Raw genomic sequence first — 9318 nt, 5'->3', positions numbered from 1 at the left:
TAACTTAATTTACGACTTCAATCAAGGTTTAACTTTGTTCTATTACGCCATACGTGTTACCTCTAGCGATCTGCTTTATTGTAAAAAGTGCCATTCTAAAATTGTAATAATTTGCTTCAGGTTGATCCATTTTGCATCTCGTCGTAAATATGCATGACATATGTTCATCTGGACATTAAGTGACCCAATTATTGATCAGCTTCATGTAGTGATGTAAAATCAGTTGTTATCGGTTAAAGATTGTCTGAAACAGTTTTCCACTTGATTCATAAATACAGCTTTCTATTTTATTTATGGAGGAGATATTAATTTTCTTTTAATTTAATTAGTTCACTTCATAATTTGGATGAATTAAATTTTTTTGTAGTTCTAAAATTTTTATCAAAATGAAGATTTTCATTTTAATCTAACGACAAAATTTTTAAATTGCAGTGGCATGATCAGTCAACTTATAAGTTGCATGGCTAATTACAGGTAAAGCAGTAATTTGTCATATGACTTTCGCGGGTTACCTTGGGTGTGTATACCTTATTTGGAATACCTTAATTTTCTGGGGAACATAATGTCAACGTGTAATACTAAAAAAATATTACAACTGATGACATTACACAAAAATGTCGTCTGTTAAATGTTGTATCTGTGTCCAATTCATATTCAACCACTCAAATGTTCACAAAAAAATAATAATAAAATCTAGAAAAAAAGATTAAACAATATACACAAGCAAATAAATGTTTGTATATGGAACGCCAACACTGTCTTGTTATGAGCATTTACATTATATGACGTGCATTTACCTTTATATGATGTGCATTTACCTTTACATGATGTGCATTTGTCATTATCTGATGTGCAAACACCTTTATATGATGTGCAAATATCCTTATTTGATGTGCAAATATCCTTATATGATGTGCAAATATCCTTATATGATGTGCAAATATACTTTTACGATGTGCAAAGATCCTTATATGGTGTGTACATATCATTATATGATGTGCAGTTACCATTATATTCAAACTCCAAAACAGTGGTGACGTTGCTTCGCTAAACTAAAGTCAACGTAGCGCAGTAAAGAGGACGTAACCGCTGTTTCGGAGTTCGCATTATATTATGTGCAAACATCTTTATATGATGTGGTTGCGTCATTATATTATGTGCTTGTAATCTTATATGATGTGGTAAGGTTTACTTCATTATATGATGTCGAAACGTCATTATATGATATGCTTTCATCGTCGATATGGTCAATGAACATGGTTACGATTAGAATGGTTACTGTCTATGTCATAACTGATTCCGATCTGCTTCTGTAAACTATTAACCCGGCTCAAATATGTGTCTATCACTAGCGAAAGTGAAATTTATATTGAAAATGAGACAATGCAATTTAACAAAATCAACGTTTCAAATACTTCGGTGGAAGATTAAGATCAGTTAATACAGGAGCTAGTTGAAGAAATTCCGGGCTGTGGAGAAAATGATAAAACAAATTTTGGAGCTCTTTATAGCTTGCTATTCGGTTTAAGAATAGACTCCGTGTTGAAGGTCGTACTTCGACCTATAATTGTTTCCTCTTACAAATTATGACTTTGACGGAGAGTTGTCTCAGTAGCTCTCATACCACATCTTCTTATTTCTAGTCATTGCAAAAGACACCATTGAAATCACAGTCAGTTTCAAAAATATTTCATAACAATTATAGCTATAAAATTATCTATTCTTGCATAATATGCCGAGATGGTTTGTTTTATAAAATGTTATTGAATAAATTAGTATGTAAATGGTAAGATGTACATGTATAATGTAGTATTGAATATGTACAATGATATTATATCTAGTATATCATATAATCTATGCTACTAAAGGAAGAGACCGATTTCATTGAGCCGCAACTCCTCTAAAACCATACAAAGTCGGAAATATTTGTGATATGAGGTATACATGTAGTGTTTTTTACTTCTTTATTTTGTCTTTGAACCAATCTTTTTTCCACAGAAAACGCCAATTATGTGATAAAATACCTAATTTCGGAGACCACAAGCTTAGTCGACATAGTGCCCGCGAAATGCGAAATGGTTATTTTGGGTAATTATAAAAAAAAGAAGATGTGGTATGATTGCCAATGAGACAACTATCCACAACAGACCAAATGACACAGAAATTACAACTATAGGTCACCGTACAGTATTTAAATGTAACAATGAGTACATATTTGCATACACAGATTGTTTATTTTCAACTTATTTTAATGGGGATTTTGTTAATTGCTAATAAAATTCTGCAACGTGAGTATGTTAACAGATTTGGAGTAGCGTGAACGATTTCTGAGATACAAGGGGTTGATTCCTGATGAAGTGTTTTAGATTTATTTTTTTTCGTCCGATTAGATCGGATTTTTGAATGGTGGTACTCATTTTGATCCTTTTCGGTAATGTCAACGGATTTTACGTAGATGATACAGTTATTGAGTTAAAAGTGGGAAAAAAACACTGAAAATCAAACTTTGACACACTTTTTCCAATTTAGGGTATTTGATATTTTTATTTTCCAACCGAGATGAATGGGGTGACGCTCGTATTTTGCATTTTGTTCCTCTTTTTCGTCTCTTTAAAAAAATAGAATAAAACGCATTAACCTTCTCATTTCTGTATCCACCTTATTACTGTGTGATCACTCTTTGTTTCAACACTTGCCCACTCGCTGGCATTTGCGTGTATCATCGGTACAGCGGATATAGGTACTATAACCAAGCGGTCGTGATCGATTTTTCTTCTGACACGGTACGAAAATCTTTGTTTTGTTTACATAATATCAATGTGTATTTCAATCTAAACATAAAATGATTTGGTAGTAGGTTGGTGATTAGAGAAGTCGCACTATTTTCCCAAAACAAAAACGCTAACTAAAACATGTGCAAATACTTGTCAAAGAAGTTGGCGCTCGTCTCATCCGATATGATTCTATATTCATTGCAACTTTTTTCTGATAGAAGGCCACTGTTTGTGCGTAATAAGTATAGCTGTTTCAATAATTGGCATTGAAATCTTTTATACATGTGTTATTTTTCGATATTTTATTCCGACAAGAAGCGTTGTGTACGGTGTATAGCTGACCACATAAATCCTACTGTTCAGTGCATAGTTAAATGAATGTACGGTATATAGTTTTTCACGCTTCAAAGTACCTATAAAACTATATCCGCTGTACCGATGATACACGGTGGTAATTATAATTCAGAATACTATGCTTGCTTGTGAAAATGGTGTTCGACAAAGAGAAAACTTATCACCTTTCCTATTTTATTTACTTTTGATTGACTAAAATAATTTCTTAGTGAGTAAAATATTACAGGACTTAACAGAACTATACCAGAAGATCTGGAAAGAGAAGTAGAAATATATCTTAAGTGTTTTGTTAAATTGTTTGCAGATGACACACTTTTGTTGGCTAAAACAGCACAGGACCTGCAGACTCAACTCAATGCTTTCCATTATTATTGTAAGGCTTGGAACTTGAAAGTAAAGTTGACAAAATAAACGTCTTAGTGGTTTTTTTTGGACGGAAGCAAAACAATCTCCGATTTTCTAACAATGATACAAACATTGAGATGATAAAACAATATAACTATTTGGGAATTGTTGTTACTAAAACGGGAAATTTTAATAAGAAAAAAACATTTATCCGATAAGGCCTTAAAGCCATGTACGAAAACCTGAGAATGGGAAGGATGTATCGGATTTCTGTAAAATGTCAACATGATCTTTTTGACAACATTATCAATCCCATTCTGGTGTATGGGTGCGAAGTATTGGGTGTTAGTAATAATTAATTTTAAATCTGAAATCCTCAACACCAAATTATATGGTGAAATAAAAACTGTTACCTGTATAAAGCAAAGATTATTAGACCAGTTTTTCAATTTCGGAACTGTAATTCCTTAATCCAAAATTCGTCAAAAGCTATTAATTACAACTTAAAAAAAAAAACAACAGGAATTTGAGGAATATTTTGATATTTTGAACTTTAAACATGACGTTGTTTTCCGTCGATTTCGAATGATTAATAACAAATTGCCGATAGAAACAGGAAGGTGGCAAAATGTATTAATATAAAACTGTGTTTTCCATCAATGTAACAATCGACAAATTGGAGACGTACATCATTATAAAAACGTAAAGAGTATGTATCCTCCAATTTTATACAACGGCATGATACAATACAGTTAAATTCTTTGAACTTATGTCGAATACTCGAAATCCAGTCCTGAAGAAGCTTTGTTCATTTAAATAAAAAAAAAAATATATACACACGTGCGTTTGTCCTCCAGCTGGCTTAGTAATTTTGAAACCTCTCTCTCTTGTTTTGTATTTTTGTATATATTGGAAATAGTTATTATTGTTATCTCTGTATACTGATGTCATACATTGACTTTGTGAGAATGAATATATAGATTTAGAGGCCATAAGTATACCGGTATGGATTATTGATTGACTGTTATTTAGCGCCACTTTCAACACTATCATGCTATTTCGTGGCGTTGGAGAAAGCCGAAGTGCCCGGAGAGACCCCCGACCTCCGTTTGGAAAACAGACAATTCTGGTGAATTAAGATTGGAGTCGAGCTTTCCTGTCACGTGCGGGATTCGAACTCGCACACCTAAATGTTGACATGCTAGTGATACAGCAGTTCGACTGCTTATAAAAAAGAAGATGTGGTATGACTGCCAATGACACAATTCTCCACAACAGGTCAAAATGACACAGAAATTAACAACTATATGTCACCCTACGGCCTTCAACAATGATCAAAATCCATACTGCATAATCAGCTATAAAAGGCCCCGAAATGACAATGTAACCACTCGACCACCGAGCGCCCATACCTTTCACCCGAAATGGATTAAAGGAGATATGGAATGCACCTGAACTCGGTGCATTGCATTTGCGTGCAGCTTTTTATTATGTTTTTGTGCATATATTTCACAGTTTCAACTATAGATGATTATGGGTGGATCCTTGACGTCCAGCGGCAAATTGATATATGCAAATTCGTACAAGAACATGTTAATGTGATATGAATATTGACCCTGCTTTGTACTAGACCGACACCCTGAGCCGGATTTTTAACATGCTAGTTCGAAAGGTAACATTCCGAAGGAAGACATGTCACCTTTCCAGGACACATTATTCTGAAACCAAGCCGACAAGCTTTTGCTCTTAATCCTTAATCCCGCGTGCTAAGCAGGGAAGTAGCATGCAAAAATGAATTTTAAAGTCTTTGGTTTTGACCCGACCGGGGTTCGAACCCACAACCTCCCTCACTCAAGGCGAACATGCTACCACGAAAGCACCACAACTAGACATGCAGTAATCCGCAATATAAAAGGTTTCGTGAGAAGCCGCTCATATACTAGTATACACCTTTAGACTCGATTAAACAGGGCTAACGTACCGACCGTTGATTTTTTTGTGATTGTGGGGGGAGGGGGGCAAGTTTTTTTGTAAATGTTTGATTTTAAATTGCCTTAATGAAATTTAAAAAAAAAGGAAATACACGTGCTCCTTCCCACACTAGAGTCGGTGTCTAACACATTTATTTATTAATATATAATGTACAGATCATCTGTTTAAGCTTTGGATACAAGGATCTGACAACACTTCATTTTACTTTCTGTCCTTGTATATATTACATCAGCCAATGAAATTTCAGCCTTCAAATTTTTGAAGGTGTGTATCAATCCGACAAAACCAGAGAATCCCAATGGTCTTAAATTGAGCGTTTTTAGATCGGCGTAAGCAAAGCTTAAACACACAATATCTGTATTCTAATCCGATTGGTGTCTAAAAGAACTTAAAACATTGCATTTATTTATTGTTTAATGACACCTGTTGTTCTCTTACAGATAGAGAGTTGTCAGTGTTTTGAATTTTTCAAAGTGAAGTTTTACGGGAGCGGCTTTTAATGTTTAGCGTTTATCCTGGAAACACATTAGATTTAAAAAAAAATAAAAAAAAATAGTGCAATGTGACTGCTTTATACTCTATAGTAAAGGTCCTTTTTGGGCAATTTTGCTGTTAAGAGTTTTGTTGTTTTATTGGCTATTATCTGACATTTGTAATAACCAATAATAGAGAAACCTTTTCTTGCAAGGTATAGACAAGAACATATATAATCAAAGTACTGAAGTATGAAATTTGTTTGCGAATTCAGGGAACTTAGTTTGGATTTGCCGTTTGTGGTTTCATTGGTAATTACCACACCTTCATTCAATATAAACTTCAGATGAAAAATTCACTGCTGGAAGAAATTGTTGAAACTAATTATTCAGGTTTTAACAATTCAGGTGAGCGGAACGAGGCGTAAAGATTGATGCCTACGGATGACGAAGAATTCGCCATAATATTATACCGCGGCAAATTTATAACTATATAAAATTAAATGCTACCTTTCCATTCCAAAAAATGATAAAATGAAAGGCCTTCTTTATTTCTTCCTATCCCCTCTTTTTTTTTGGTTACAAATGACCGGTCCCTTATATGAGCCATTACCCTATCAAAGTCCGATTTTTGGCAATTCTTTTGTGTCTATCTTGAAATGAAATTTTTATTTGGGGCTCGACACCTCATGATCTGTTTAATATTTTTCTATACTCTTTATCTACTTAACTTTGTTTATAGAAAATTGATAGAGCAGAACAAAGAAGGTTAGTTTATCAATGAACCCAATGTAATTATGATGATAAACAAATGTTTACAAATATATCTTTATTTAAAGTTGAGAAATAAAACCATCAAAGATAATTTTTGATATTTTGTTTACGATAAGTGGTCATAATTAATAAATTATTATAATTGGGTGCAACGGTTATTATCGGCGGTGGCAATAGTGCATTGATAATGTGTTTTTTATTTCTGTCAAAATAGATATTAAATTTGAAAAATATCTTTATCCAAAGGTTTAAGGGTTGATTAATTATGTCAATTTCATGTTAAAGTTGTAATACATACATTATACAAGGAAAGTAAATGTAAAAACCAATACGTCAGAGATTCTTTAGTGAGAGGAATAAGTTGATAAGAAAGAGCTGAGATTTGCAAAACAAAAATGTATGGTTTTTGATTGTCTGATAAATTAAAAAGTCAAATTGTCAAAATGTATCTGGTATACGTGTCAGTTTATAAAGCAATGAATGGTGATTGGTTGCAATGTCTAGGAGGGATGTTCTCCTCTTCCCCTTATTTTTTTTCTAATGAGTAACTGATATCTGATTGGTTGGTGAGTTCATACAGGCTTGATAAAAAATCAATATTACATCAAGAAATGAATTGCACACTGCCTTCTGGCGATTTCCTCCTATCTGTAAGCATGGCTAACAGACACTTTAAGAGAGCGAAAAAAACAAAAAAGGCTATCATGAAAAAGGCCTTCTATTAGAAAATAGAAAGATATAGATTCGCTCTCCCAAGAGGAAAAAAATCAATTGAAAAAGCACGTGAATATGTTAAAATATTCATCACTGAAAAAATAAATGACGATGAGATTTTGTTACTCAGTAAAGGATTAAAATATCTACCGTCTCCCTCGACCGAATTTGCAAAATCTAGTACTGCATCAGATTGCAATGAATTTGCAAGAAAACTAAGATGTAAATTCAGTTTGACAAGAGTGATATTTTTAAACGTCATCCCTTTTTAACAAAATCTGGATATGAACCGGTTATGCAGGAAGTGACTGCAAAACAAAGAAAAGACACATTAAGGATAAAGCCCAAATCTGTATTACAGTCGCCTCCCTTGGTATTCTCAACAATGTTTTCAAGACAGAAATCACACATAAAGAACAATATCTTAAATCACTGGGATACATTTAAGGATGACGAAGAGGCAAAATTTTTATTTTATTTAACAAAAGACCTCTGTTTGCTTTCCGTATGCATAAATGAAAGACACAGTAACATCAGCAACTCTGGGTAATTAATATGTTGCAGATTATGAAAATAGTTTCTAAACTTTGTTCGTTAAATTGATAAACAAGGTTAAGTAGATAAGAGTATAGCAAAATATTAGTCAGACAGATCATGAGGTGTCGAGCCCCTAATAAAAAGTACAGTATTTTTATAAGAAGTGTCACTATTGTTCTGGCTCCAAATCCGGAATTGTGGTTACCATTTTTGACTCTAATTTTTGAATCATCACTTTACTTCCTACTTGTTTTGAAAACAACTTGAGATACACTTTACATGTTATTTCCTTACTGTCTCGTAACGTGGTAAGCTTTTTATATCTATAATATTGTCATATATATTTAATTCTACCCCCGTAAACGTTTTTTATGAGAAATCCCTATCGTAAAGTTAAATTTTTTTATATGACATGTGTATAATTTTCCACGCCAAATTTTAAATCTATGGAACGCCATTCGGGACATTTATGTATAGGTATACATGTATGGCATGCAATCTGGGATAAAATTTGTAAATGTGTTATATGTTTTTTGGGTTATTTTCATTGTATTTTTGAGCTGATAAACATGTTGTTTATGCTTTATTGATGTTTTGATCATATTGTAAAGTTGTTTATTTTTTTTTCTTTCAGTTTTTACCATACTTCTTATTGGAATGATGTACTACGCACCTATTGGATGTCATTTTCGGTGCTTTATGTGAATAAAGTATTAACATTCTATAATTTGTTGGTTATCTGGTTGTTTACCCTAGAAACAGCACAACTATGCAATTGCTTGGGCTCCTGACGATGGACATGGCCATGGTCAATTAGTTAATTCTAATTGGTCTAAATAGATGTTCGAAACACCTTATGATCTATGGAGTTAAGTGATAAGATTCTTCGTTTTGTTGTAAAAAACACTTCTTATTTAGGGGAGGGGGGAGGGCTGGAAAAAAAAAGAAAATTTTCAAAGAAAAATATATTTGGCGAAAAAATAATAAAGTGGCGAAAAATATATTGTTTTGGCGAAAGAGGTGGCGAAAAAAATAATTGCCCCAGAGGAAACCCTGATCTTGAGAATATATAAAGAGAAACTCCAACAGCTAAAACGATCAGAAAGGCAATATTTACATAAATAAACATACTAGGATTCGTGTATTATAGAAAAAATGCTGACGTTAGGTATACCGAAATTTGACAAATATAATGCCTTCCCTCGTTAAAACGATCTCTATGAGCATGACATAAAATAATTATTTCTTAAATTTGATAACCTTAACCGTATTGTAGACTCCGTATGTTCATTATTGAAGACCTGTCGATTTAAACAAAACTTTGCAATTCATATATATTCTGACAATTTTCCAAC

The 9318-nt window shown here is 33.0% G+C and overlaps 1 long non-coding RNA gene across 1 annotated transcript; it reads left to right on the top strand.

The window, feature by feature from the left end:
* The first annotated feature begins 8142 nt into the window (after positions 1 to 8142).
* Positions 8143 to 8690, top strand: LOC143081751 (uncharacterized). The gene is made up of 2 exons (XR_012980069.1): positions 8143 to 8271; positions 8598 to 8690. It is a non-coding gene; the product is annotated as an uncharacterized LOC143081751 (long non-coding RNA).
* Positions 8691 to 9318: the final 628 nt, after the last annotated feature.

This window comes from Mytilus galloprovincialis, chromosome 7, assembly GCF_965363235.1.
Source record: "Mytilus galloprovincialis chromosome 7, xbMytGall1.hap1.1, whole genome shotgun sequence".
NCBI classification, from domain to species: Eukaryota; Metazoa; Mollusca; class Bivalvia; order Mytilida; family Mytilidae; genus Mytilus; species Mytilus galloprovincialis.
The sequence above is the reverse complement of the archived record's forward strand: the minus strand, read 5'-3'. Positions and strand labels throughout refer to the sequence as shown.